We start from the raw sequence: 13,844 nt of genomic DNA, 5'->3' as shown, positions 1-13,844 counted from the left end.
GTGCCCCCACGCCGCTCGCCTGGTGCCGGCCCCCGCCCACCACCCACACCCCCGCGCCTAGGGCCAGCCTCCTGCCCATGCTACTCGCCTGGTGCCGGCCCCACCCGTCACCCGCCGGGCCGGGGCTGCCACCGCCGCGCGCCCGCACCCCACATCGGGGGCCGGCTGCCCACGCCCGCCGCTCGGCTGCCCGCGCTGCCGACTGCCCACGCCGGCCAGACTGGTTGTGGGTCAGCCAAGGCTATGCCGGCTGCCTATGCGCCGGCTAGGGCTAGGGAGAGAGTGAGAGATGAGCGATGAGTTTGAGACAGATAAGGTCTAAGCGTGTGGGAGGGAGAGAGAGAGACAAGGTGCTGAGCCGGGCCAACGTCGTTCAACCAATGGGAGATCATCATTTCAGAGGTGTGGATCGCTGATGTGGCAACCACCATAAATTTAGAAAGCATCTGTGTTGGCGGGCAATAAGATGCCCACTAGCAGAGATGGATCTCTACTGGCGGGCAGCATTATAGCCCGACAGCACAGATAATTTAAAAAAATAAAAAGTTTTTTAAAAAATAGTAAATGAATTCAAACATGTATGAAACTTGTACATATGAACATACATGTCACATAGTGCATCTAAAAATTACAGTCAGATAGAAATCATAATTTTTATGAATTAGTTAGTTCATATGTTACTATAGTACTAAGTTAGTTCACAAGCTTAAAACCTCACTTGTGTTATATGAAATGTTGTTGGTGAAGTATACATTTGTGAATAATATATATTCCAATTTTCTTATAACATATTAAAACTTTTATGTCAAGATTGTGAACTCATAAAATGATTCCATACCAATTTATATATAGTTTTTGGATCACGTTTAGATATTATTAGAATTTATTTTCACTAAAAGTTTTAATAGAAGTGATAAATGTACCTAAAAACTTTGTGAATCTTTCATGGACTTTCATGGTTGTAGTTAAAATGAAACATGTGTCTTTAACATCATTTTTCTGAAATTTTTTATCTTATTTGTGAAAAAATTAGTTCAAATACATATTAATTCCAATAAACATCCTTATAATCATTTAAACCTTAGAATAGTAAATTACTTATAAATTTTTTGCAACGCCTACACAACAACATATGCGTAGTCTAATATATATTAAAAATATATCATGATATGTAAAACAAAGTTTTTAACTAGTTTAAAAAATTTTTGTCCTTCCCATCCATATAAATTGAAAAGACCCGCCAGCAGGCGGGTTTTGACGGAGTGAGCCCAGACCCTTTTATGCTAGCAGGTGCCAACATCGCCCGCCAATACTGAAAATCCCATGAGCCAGCACAAATGTTTTCGGCGAGACTACCCAGCCTAGAGGCAGGAAGAGCCTGTGGACTCCATTGGCTGCCGTGGTGGAAGACCGGCAGTCCTCTCCACCGAAAAGAGAGCAACTGGCGAGGTGGGGCAATGGTTGATCCAGCAAGCGTACATATGGTAGATAGAGGAGGATGGGCTGGGAGAACACAATGCACTAGTTGTGAAGACGATGCAAGTATAGAACCTTTTTAATGGTGCATGAAGGCAGCCCAAGATCTTAATTAGGATGGGAAAGGCACCGGCGGAGCTATGTACAGGCCAACCTGGGTCATGCCTACCTACTGTGTACAATCTTTTAAGGAGCCATGCGTACATACCGCTACTACTCATGCATGCACGTTTGGCACTGCTGCATAAAATCTGCATGGCGTTGCATGACCGCATGAAGTCAATCATCTCTTTACTCTTCTATGTATAACCTTCTGAATCCATGTGAATTGTTATGGCTCTTTGACCGGGCACAACTATTACTAAAATTCTCAATTAATTTAGTTTAGGTCTACCCATATGAGTTCGCAGTTGCAGATATCAGGGGGCTTGAGTCCCCTTGAACCCTTGAATCTGCCCTAGTCAATTCGTCTTCTTGAAAAAATAAGGTTTACATGGCACTTCAATTGTGTAGTTGTTGATTAGCATCATGTTAATCCTAGCTCCGTCACTGGGAAAAGGGATAAAGAAGTAGCCATCAAGTTGTCGAGAGGTGGAGCAATACTGCATGTGGGATTAATGTGTGGGCGCGCGGTCTTGGGGGTGGAAAAATAGAATGGGATGGAACTATGGAAGTAGAGACGTGGGTTCAAAAAAAAAGATAAAGTTGATCTGAACCACTGGATAAGATCATAAAAGTTAACCTACCAAATAAATAAATGCAAGTTACCCATGGAACTCGTCGCTAAAGTCTCTATAAAACTTGAGATAAAAATGAGGTGACATATGAATCAACTTCTAAAAAAGTTTTATATTGTGGTGGTGTAACAAAGAATCCTTAAATTATTCTAGTTGGGCTAATTGTCTACGTATACGATCACCCTAAGTAGAGGCTCCAACGTATGACCAATAAAAATAGGTGGAAAGAGATGCACGTTAAAATGGTATACAAGTAATTAAATAATTGAAAATACAAAAGAGGAGGGGTAGGGAGGGGGAGAGGGGCACCTATGACAGTAGAGGGAGGGGCACATAGGCTGTGGAGTTGAGGTGGACACGATTTATCCTTTATTGATGTGCCGTCAAGTTTGATTTTTGGGCACTCTAGCAAAGTTAGCTTAAGAGTTTAATTTCACCTCACTTTGAGCCTTTGAGATTCTTAGAGCAGTAACAGTAATGCAACAATTTATTGGAGGAGTCTTGGAGGAAGAATCGGACGCTATAAGCCTATGTGTTGTTTTTAACTTCTTTTTAGACGAAGGAAAATAAACCTTTATTTAGTGAGTTCCGGACTTTGTGACAAGTTGTATATAAGATCTTGGATGTGTATTTCCTGTCAATGCAATTTTTATCTTAAAATTTTTGGAGTTCCCCGATTGAAGATATATGTAAGACTATACGCTGCGTGGACGAATGCTTTTGCGCACCTAGAATTATTGGAACCCTTATCATTAGCGCAAGCTACACCGATGCACGGGGGTAGCGGGGTCCCTCCCTGGGAGAGAAGCGTACAAAGCCGGCGCTGTCTTTGGGCGGCGTGACGCTGCCCCGCTCGACCGGGACAGCAAGATTCCCCTACTCCCGCCGGTCAATCGATCAATCGATCCGCTGCACAACAGCACTCATCCAACCATTCACCGAATCACCGATGGATCAGCTCCGCGTCACGGAAAAGCGTACCCGCGGCCCAGCCTCACCGATCCCTTTCTCTATCCTTTGACTTCGCGCGTACGTCTCGAATTCGCATGCGATCGATGCTGTAAATGCTGCAGAGATTCGTCGATACGTTGAGACTCGGTGACTCATCACACATTCACATGTGACATGCCGCAACTCGCCCTTAGCTCCACGTGTTGGTGGCGCGTCGTTGCGAGGCTATCCGCTTATCCATCCGAGAGCCTGCCCACTTCCACTCCACCGGTCGACACGACAGCAATCTCCTTTCTGCATGGTGACCGATCTCATCTCGCCGTCGTGTGCATGGTGGCTGCTGGGCCCGTGGGATGCGCAGCTCGATTCCCAACCCTCCACCCCAGCTGGTTTTCATAGCATTAGGGTGCCATATAAGCAAAGATGCTAAGGTGACAAGTGATTTAATAAAGAGAGAGAAAAGTAATAAGAAACGATTTCTTAGGTACGAAACCACGTCGGCTCGTCATCCAACGAGCAAGGATACGATCCCGAGCTTCCTCTCCACGCATTTTGTGAATCCCACCACGACGCCGACCTTACCACGCCGCCAGGCCTCGTCCATGACCTCGCGGCGCTACTGGACCTTGTCCCTGAGCTCGTTGCGCCGCCAGACCTCATCTCTGAACTTGCCACCGGACGCGGACATCGTCGGCCGCTGGCACACCCTCGCCGCAGATCTGACGTAGGCTCCCAAAAAGGCCTTCTCCGACATTGGCTTCGCGGGCGAGGCCGAGGAAGCCTCGACGAGCGGAGACGTCGTCACAAGCTCATCTGCTTCTGCGACGTTGGCTTCACATGCGAGGTCGAGGAAGTTGAGGATGAGCGGAGAGCGCAGGTAGCCTTCATCGATTTCTTCGTATGCGCAGACGCGACGACGGGGATATGTGGTGTTGTTGAGCTAGTACTTGACAAATACGGCGCACGAGCAACACCTAGGGAATTAGGAGACCACCAGCTGAGGCTTGTGAGGAGTATTGCCGTGAAGCAAGCAAGCAAGCTAGATGTCCACGTAGAAATTGAAGTATAATTTCACAAATCAAGTCACGAATCGTACAAATTGAAATTGCCTTCCACTCAAATCTGACACACCTGTGACCGCCGGCGAGCTGCCGCCGACGTGAGCAAGACAAGCACAACGAATTTGGGGATTGGGAAGGGCGGCGAACCCTGAACCACTAAACTAGAGTTTGTATTTTGGATAAACAATCGTTGTTTGATTACACGGCACAATACCCCTTTAACCCCCACGCGACACCGGCCATTCAGGCCCACTACACAATCTAATAACACACAAGCTCTAAAACATATTTGTCCAACTTCATCTCCTCTGCATCCTTGGCGTCATGGTCATGACATCTCCCCCCCCCCCCTCCAGAACTTGCTAGTCCTCCAGCAAGACAACTTGGGAACCGACGCTGAAGAACGTACCAATCCTCCCATGTAGCAGCTTCAGGTGGTAGATGAGCCCACTTGATCAAGGCCTGTGGAATAGCTTTGCCTCCCTTCTTCACCAATCTCCTTTGTAAGGCAGCTTCTGGGACAATGTCCCTTTGTCATGGAGCACTGCAACTTTCAGCAAATCAGAGAAAACAGGAGTATAGTTAGGCAAAAAAGGTTTCAATTATGAAACATGGAACACTGGATGAATGAGTGTGTCATCTGGCAAGTCCAATTTGTATGCAGCCTTGCCAATGCGGTCCAAGATTTGGGATGGCCCAAAATACTTAAATGCCAACTTGGGGTAAGGACGGTTGACCAGGGATGATTGTGCATGTGGTTGAAGTTTCAGGAGCACATGCTCCCCTACCTGATATTCGTGATGACGTCGTTTGCTGTCAGCAGCAGTCTTCATTTTGTTCTGTGCTCTATGTAAGTGCTCTTTCAGAATTGTAGCCTATTCTTGTAATTGCTGAATCACTTCAACCATTGTTTGAGTTGTAGTAGTAGTAGGTTCAGGCACTGCTCCAATATTGGGGTCATGGCCATAGAGTGCTTTGAATGGTGAACAACCCAAAGATGTGTGATATGAAGTGTTGTACCAGAATTTAGCTTGTGGTAGCCAAGACTTCCACTGTTTGGGGTCTTCATGAACTGCACATCTCAAGTACATTTCAAGGCACTGTTGACTCTTTTTGTTTGCCCATTGGTTTGTGGGTGATATGTTGAACTCATAATCAGTTGAGTGCCCATCAAATTGAACAATTCTTTCCAAAAGGTACTAGTAAATACCTTATTCTTGTCAGGCACAATGGTTTTTGGCAATCCATGTAATCTGACCACCTGATCAAATACTATTTTGGCAATGGTTCTTGCTGTGAAGGGATGCTTGACTGGGATAAAATGTGCATATTTAGTGAACCTATCCACAATAACTAAACTAACACTGAATCCCTCATACCTGGGTAATCCCTCTATAAAATTCATGGAAATATCCTACCAGGCACCTTCAAGGATTGGCAGAGGTTGAAGTAACCCAGGAGGTAAAGCATTAGAATGCTTGGCTTGTTGACACACAGAGCATTGCTTCACAAAATCCTCTACATCTTGTTTGAGGCCTTTCCAGTGAAACGACCCCTTAACTCTATGAAATCTGGCTTGGATGCCTGAATGCCCACCAATAGCACTAGAATGCAATGCAATAATGATTTTTATCCTAAGAGTAGAGTTGTTGGCCACCCACAATTTACCTTGATATCTAACGATTCCCTTATCTAGAGTGAACCCCTGTGGATTAGGACTCTGAATGGCCAATTGAGCCAAGTACTATTGAGCTATAGAGTCAGTAGCATAGGAATTCAACAACTCCTAAATCCAATCTGGCTGAGCAAAAGAAATAGCTTGCAGAGAAAATAGATGAGGCATTCTGGAGAGGGCATCTGCTGCCATGTTTTCTTTTCCTCTTTTATGCACCACTTTAAACTGCAGACCCATTAGCCTGGCCATAGCTTTCTTCTGCATCTCTGAATGGAGATTTTGTTCAGTCAAATAGGCTAGACTTTTGTGGTCGGTTCTGATGATGAATTCTTGATTCTGTAAATATTACCTCCATTTCTCCACTGCCATAATTAATGCCAAGAATTCCTTTTCATATATAGAGAGATGTTTGTGCTGGTTGGATAGTGCCTTACTAAGAAAAGCCACCGGTTGATCTTTTTGCATCAGCACTACCCCAATTCCCCCTTCACATGCATCAGTCTCAATAATAAATGGTTGGTTGAAATCAGGCAAAGCCGGCACTGGAGTGGAGGACATAGCTTGCTTGAGAGCTTCAAAAGCATGTTGAGCTTGGTCATTCCAGCCAAATTGATTTTTCCTTAACAATTGTGTCAATGGTCTTGCAAGCAAAAATCCCCTGAGCTCAGTGACTATTGTTGGAACACGCCACTTCAACATATCTGCAGTTTTACTGGGGTCTATGGCTACTCCCTGAGCAGAAATAATATGACCCAAATACTCTAGCTGTGTTTGTGCAAAAGAGCATTTATTGGCCTTCATGTAGAGCTTGTTATCTCTTAATTTTTGAAGGACTAGAGTTAGATGTGTAATATATGCTTCCAACGTGGACTATATACCAAAATGTCATCTAAGAACACCATAATAAATTTTCGTAGAAATGGAGCCAAAACCTCATTCATGATACGCTGAAATGTTGCTGGGGCATTGGTTAAGCCAAAAGGCATTACCTTGGACTAGTAGTGTCTTTGATGAGTTTTGAAGGTTGTCTTCTATTTATCTTCTTCTTTCATTCTTACTTGATGATAACCAGATCTCATATCAAGCTTTGTGAAGTATTGGGTACCAGCCAACTCATCCAGAATCCCATCAATCAAAGGTATTGGAAATCGATTTTTGATAGTAATGGAGTATAGCTTCCTGTAATCAATGCAAAACCTCCAGCTGCCATCTTTTTTCAGCACTAACAGTATTGAGCTAGCAAAGGGACTAGTACTATGAGTGATCAGGCCAGCCTCCAACAATTCCTTAACCTATTTCTCAATCTCATTTTTGTGCTGAGGTGAATATTTATATGGTCTGGAGTTAACTAGTATAGAATTTGGGAGTAGTGGGATTTGATGATCATAGAATCTTGATGGAGGTAGGTAGTTGGCACTTGAAATACATCCTGAAACTCCTGAAGTAATTCTGCACTTCTAGGATATTTTCACCTTGCTGTGGAGAATGTAGTGTTTCCACAACAGCCATAGCCCAAATATCATTTCCTTGGTTCCATTTTAGCACTTGCTGCAGTGGTACTTCTTGAAGATGGTGTTTTGGTGTTTGAACTCCCTGTAGGATAATTTGTTGGCCTTGTTCAGTGAATTGCAGAGTTTTGTTCTTCCAGTGGCACTCCATAGGACTATGTGATGACAACCAGTCATAACCCAATATGGCATCATAAACCCCCAATGGTAAGATCCTCATGTCGGTGTGTAATGTATGACCATTGGTCCACCACTCTAGCTTGGGTACCCAATGATATGTTACAAGAATTTCCCCATTGGCCAGCCTTACTTGTCTTGGTACTGTGGGCAAAGCAGAAATCCCCACTATGTATAGAAAAATCTGACTGACAAAACTGTGTGAACTGCCACTGTCAATAAGGATGAGCATGAATTTATTATTCATTAGTGCTCTAACTTTCATTGTATCACCTATACCTATGCCAGCAATAGCATTTAGTGACAATTGACAGAAGTCTGTAGCAAGAGCATCTTCTATTGCTAGTTGATTGAGTACTTCTTCTGTTAACACCACATCCAGATCATTAAGTGCTAAAGCATTGGCCTCAGCTTGTGGTTGAGATCTCTTGGTACATACATTTTTGTGGGCAGCATCAAAAGGTTCAGCACAAAAATAATAGAGTCCATTTGCTCTCCTATAGTCTCTGGTCTGTCTTTCTCTCCACAATGCATTAGACTAAGTAGTTGTTCTGGTGTCCTCTTTGGTGAACTGTTGTATCTATTTGGCTGCGCTACTTGTTTTGTGCCATTTTGATCTCCCTTTGTCAACTACTTGTTGTTGTATCTTAGTTAACAAAATGGCTCTCTCCATGGTTGCTGGGACTTGAGACTGCACCACATTCCCTACCTCCAATTTGAGACCTATGATAAACCGTGTAACAAAAATGAGATCACCCAATTCACTATTGTGCATTGTAATCTAGTACTGCTGGTCCTCAAATTGTAAAATGTACTCTTCCAAAGAATTAGTTTGCTGCAGTTCAAGTAACTGAGTAAGAGCTTCCCTGTAGTCATTATCTCCAAACTTGGCCTCCACTGCTTGAATGAAAGTATCCCAATCTCCCAAGCTATATTTCTTCTTATACATTTGCAGCCATTTTGCTACATTATCATCCATATCCATAGAAGCATAAGTAGCCTACATGCTCTTTGGAATATCAAAAATCTTGAAATAGTCTTGGCACTTATCCTTCCAAATACAAGGGTTTTTCTTAGTAAATTGAGGAAATGTCATCTTGGGCATAACCATTCTAGAGTTGAATCTGTCTTCACGTGCTTTTGTGCCTGAGTGACTCTCAAACTTGGTACCTCAGTTTGTAGGTGCTTCCTTAGGTGTGTGGTGGTAGAATGGCTGGTCCATTGAAGCATCTTGAGAAGTGGGGCTCTGTGGTTCTTGTCGTGCTGCCATCTGTGCTAGCGTCAGCTGTGCCACAGCCTAGCCTGTACTCTCCATATGTTTAGCCAATAATTGCTGAGCCTTGAGCATTTGCTCGAGCACCTTCGTGGTCATGTTGAATCTAGTATCCAATTTGTGTTGATTGACATCGATCTCCCCAACCTTCGCAAAGAGCAAATCCAAACTCTTAGTGACCTGATCCCACCGAGCATCATCTCGCTTGGCTTGTTCCTCCATCTTCGACAACACGAAACGGGTCTGCACCGAGGGCTTAGGAGGAGCTGTAGTGACTGCACCCGAAGCCAAGCAAAGTGCAAAGCGTGTTGATGTTACCTCCAATCAGAGGCATGCAGGGCACTGCTCCAAGCCGAGGGGATACTGCAATCACCAACTGAACCCTACGAATAGGCATTAAAGGAGTTAACCCTGCACCCATGCTTGATGATCTTTTTTGTCTACCGCCGCCACTCGCCTCCAGAAATCCCCACGAACCCGACACCCGCGCCACCAGAGAACAGAATGAGGAACAAATCCAGGCGCAGCGCGATAACCACACCAAAGCGATTCGCCAGTAAAATCGATCGGCTGAAGCAGAATTCCCCACAAATCGACTCGCGTGCGAAGGAATTACAGGGAAATCAAGGGTAATGGCTAGTTCTGCGCGGCATAAGACCCGATCTCACCCTACCGCCGCATTTGCGAAGTCAATCGACGGTTTATCGGAATTACCGCAACAACGTGCCGAGGATCGATGAATCTGATACCACTTGACACACCCGTGGCCGCCGGCGAGCCGCCACCGCCGTGAGTAGGACAAGCACAACGAATTTGGGGACGGGGAAAAGCGGTGAACCCTGAACCCCTGAACCAGACTTTGTATTTTGGATAAACAATCGTTGTTTGATTACATGGCACAGTACCCCTTTAACCCCCACACGACACCGGCATTCGGGCCCACTACACAGTCTATAACACACAAGCTCTAAAATGTATTTGTCCAACTTCGTCTCCTCAACGTCCTTAGCATCATGGTCATGACAAAATCAGCATCAGAGATACCCTTACCACTCCCGGCGATCTCTATCGCGATTTTCCCAATCTAAATTGAGTGGGTTTCCATGAAGAGGCGTCGACCTTGGCCTCGTGGTCACCACGCGGAAGTTGTTGAACTCGAGCTAGAGTTTTGAGGAGTCCGTGGAGGGGTCGTTTTGGAGGTGGCATGATGAGGGGCACGCGCGGCAATCCGATGCCTACCAGGAACTCAAGCTTTGCCTGTGCTTGGCCCCGCCGCTCGCCCCCTCGGCTCGCTCACCGCTTGCCATCGGCTCCTAGCCGGCCGTCGGGCCCGTGCTTGGCCTGGTCGCTGCCCGTGCCTAGATGCTGCACCACGCATGGCCGGCCCTCACCGCTCCTCCTAGTCGGCCGCTGCCACCCACGCTAGCGTGGCCGCCTATTGGGTTCGGCCGGCCAGTGGTGGAGGGAGGGGGGGTAGGGGGGCCTAGCACCGCTTGACTCTGTCGGGCATCACTGCCTATCGGTATGGGCTCAGGCTGCCTGGCACCCCCTGGCGTCACGGTGTCACCCGCCTAGCCTGGGTCTGCCTGGTTGGGTGTTGCAGTTGGCCCAATTAAAAAAATTAGGTCTCCTCTTGCAGCAAAAGCTAGATGCCAGGCGCGAGTCCCAGTCGCCGCCCCCTCCATTCGTGCGTTCGTGTATTCTTTTCCTGCCGCCGCCGCTGGTCAAAAAAAGATAAGGAATCGAGAGCATCAAGGGACAAACGGCCAAGGAAAAGCAATCAAGTGCCTGATGCCTGACAGGCTGACACAATTGGCCAAGGAAAAGCCATCAAGTGCCCAGACGCGCAGCAGGTAGCATCAAGTATTGTTTGTCTCTGTTTCGTTTGCTAATTCACATTGTTTTCTCTTCTCACAATTTTTTTAGGCTATAGATTTTGGGATTTTTTTTGTTTATTTATTTCATGATACGTGTACAGATATAATCAATATGAAGAAGAGAAAGACCATCGATAGTTTTTTTTAAGCCTATTGGTTCGAGTGCTCCTAATCTGGAAGGGGAAACTCATAATGATCATGTACAAAATCCTAATAATCAGAGTAATGTTGCTACTACCGCTGAACCAATCGAAGCCGAGGTTGCTGAGCATCCACCAGTTGTTGCTACTAGATTTGAGAGAGACCCTGATAAACGTGTTCAAATATTGGAATTGTCAGCTGATCAACAAGATGAAGCTCGGAGATTTTATATTTCAAAGGGTCCATATCAACCTGTGTTGGCAGATTACCCACTTAGTGAATTAGCTCATCGTCGTCGATTTCAGAGTAACTGGTTCAAGCAATTTACTTGGCTAGAATATTCACCTCATACAGATCGTGCTTACTGTCTGCCATGTTTTTTATTTTCCAAGAAGCCATTTGGGAAAGTTGGATCAGATACATTCATAGTAAAGGGGTTTCAGAACTGGAAGAAAGTTAATTGTGGAAATGAATGTTCTTTTCTAAAACACATGGGAGATGCCGGCTCAGCCCACAATCATTCTGTTTGGTGTTTTAATAGTCTTAAGAACACAATGGCTCAAATTGACAATGTGATTTTTAAACAAAAAGAAATAATGGTTGCAAAAGGGAGACGGAGGCTTGCAACTACGATTGATTGCATTAGGTAATAAGATCAATTTCTCATTTCTTTCTGCAGTATTTAAATTTAACTTGCTTTTTTTATGTACTTATAGGTGGTTGATATTCCAAGGTTGTCCCTTTAGAGGCCATGATGAATCTCCGGATTCCTTAAACAGAGCTAATTTTCTTGAAATGGTCAAGCTTTTGGCTTCCTATAACACGCAGGTTAATGAGGTTGTGTTGGAAAATGCTCCCAAAAATGCAAAATACACTTCACCTGATGTCCAAAAGGAAATTCTAAGCATACTTGCTCGAAAAGTGCAGAAATCAATTAGAGAAGAAATTGGTAATAGCAAATTTTGCATAATGGTTGATGAGGCTCAAGATGAGTCCAAAAAAGAGCAAATGGCGATAGTCCTCCGATTTGTTAACAAGAAAGGCCTTATAAAGGAGCATTTCCTTGATCTGATCCATGTTAGTGATACTACAGCTTTGACACTTAAAGAGTCAATTTGTGCTGTCCTCTCAGCTAATGGCCTAAGCACACAAGATATAAGAGGTCAAGGTTATGATGGAGCCAGTAACATGAGAGGGGAGTGGAACGGATTGAAAGCTTTAATTCTCAATGAGTGCCCATATGCATATTATATTCATTGCATGGCTCATCAGCTTCAGTTGGCCCTCGTAGCAGCATAAAGGGAGGTACATGAGGTACACAATTTTTTTCATCTTGCAAATTTTATCATAAATATTGTTAGTGCTTCTCCTAAGCGCAATGATGAGTTGCTACCAAAACAAGCAGAGGAAATTGCTCATGAAATTAAATTGGGAGAGCTTGACACAGGGCGAGGGGCAAATCAGATTTCCTCCCTACAGAGGCCAGGGGATACTAGATGGAGTTGTCACTATAGGTCTATTCTAAGCTTAAAGAAAATATTTGGTGCCACAGTTTCAGTCCTACGCAACATTGCTAATGATCGTTCAGTTTCGAAGTATTCTCGGGGAGATGCCAGTGGTGCCTTACGAATCATTGTCACATTTGATTTTGTATTTATTCTACTCCTAATGGAAAAGATTATGAAGATCACTGATGTGTTGTGCCAGATACTCCAAAAAAAGAGCATTGATATCTTAAATGCGGTGGATTCTGTTTCTACCACAAAAGTGTTGCTTGGTGAGTTGCGAAATAATGGCCAGGAACCTCTTCTTGAGGAGGTCAAATCATTTTGTGGAAAGCACGATATTGATATTCCGGATCTGAGTAAGAAGTATGTTTTCCCCCAATTATTTATTCTTTTATGAAATTGTACTTGTTCATCAATTAATCAATATCTTCCCATTTTGTAGGTATGTTGATGTGACTAAATCTCGAAACAAGAATGACAGCACCACAGCCTTTCACCATTACAAAGTAGATGTGTTTAATGTTGCAATTGATCAACAACTAGCAGAGTTAGAAGACCGATTCAGTTCTCAAGCGACAGAGCTTTTGTCCCTTTGTGCTTCTTTGGATCCTAGGCTGGGCACATTCAACATAGAGAATATATGCACTCTGGTGGAAAAATATTATCCTACTAATTTCTCAAGTCAAGAAAGAGCTCAATTGCACATTTTCAAATTGATGTATGCAACAGTCCAGAACTAAAGGAATTATCAACACTTGCTGATCTAACAAGTGGACTATTTAAAATAGGAAAATATTCATCTTATCCTATGGTGGACAGGTTGTTAAGATTAGTATTAACTCTTCCAGTATCAACTGCAACCACTGAAAGATGCTTTTCAGCTATGAAACTTGCGAAGACGCGTCTCAGATGTACAATGGGTGATGGATTTCTGCGAGATTGTTTGGTAATTTATATTGAGAAGGAATTGACTGCATCAATCAGTACTGATGATATTATTACAGCGTACGATCTTACTGCTAGTCGAAGAGCTAAATTTAAGTTGATAGATATGTAAATTTATTTTGGTTAAGACTTGTGAAACCTATTCTTATCGTATCATTATATGTGACTAAAACCAGCTCACATTATTATCGGTTCTACGTTATTTTGTCCATTGCCCCCCTATCTCAAATCCTAGCTCCGCCCCTGCGGCCGGCGCTGCCGGTTGAGAGAGACACGAAAGGAGGGAAAAGGGAAGGGATGGAAAGGTTAGAGAAACATAAAAATTATTACGAGCCCACGTGAAGAAGTGGGTTCATGTGAAGAAGTGATAGGTTGGAGAGATAGGGGGTGTTTGAGTAGCAGGTGCTAAATTTTAGCACCTGTCACATCGGATGTTTGGACACTAATTAGGAGTATTAAACATAGTCTAATTACAAAACTAATTGCACAATCCCTAGGCTAAATCGCGAGACGAA

This window comes from Setaria italica, chromosome III (genome assembly GCF_000263155.2).
Source record: "Setaria italica strain Yugu1 chromosome III, Setaria_italica_v2.0, whole genome shotgun sequence".
Taxonomy (NCBI): domain Eukaryota; kingdom Viridiplantae; phylum Streptophyta; class Magnoliopsida; order Poales; family Poaceae; genus Setaria; species Setaria italica.
This window is presented reverse-complemented; position numbering follows the sequence as displayed.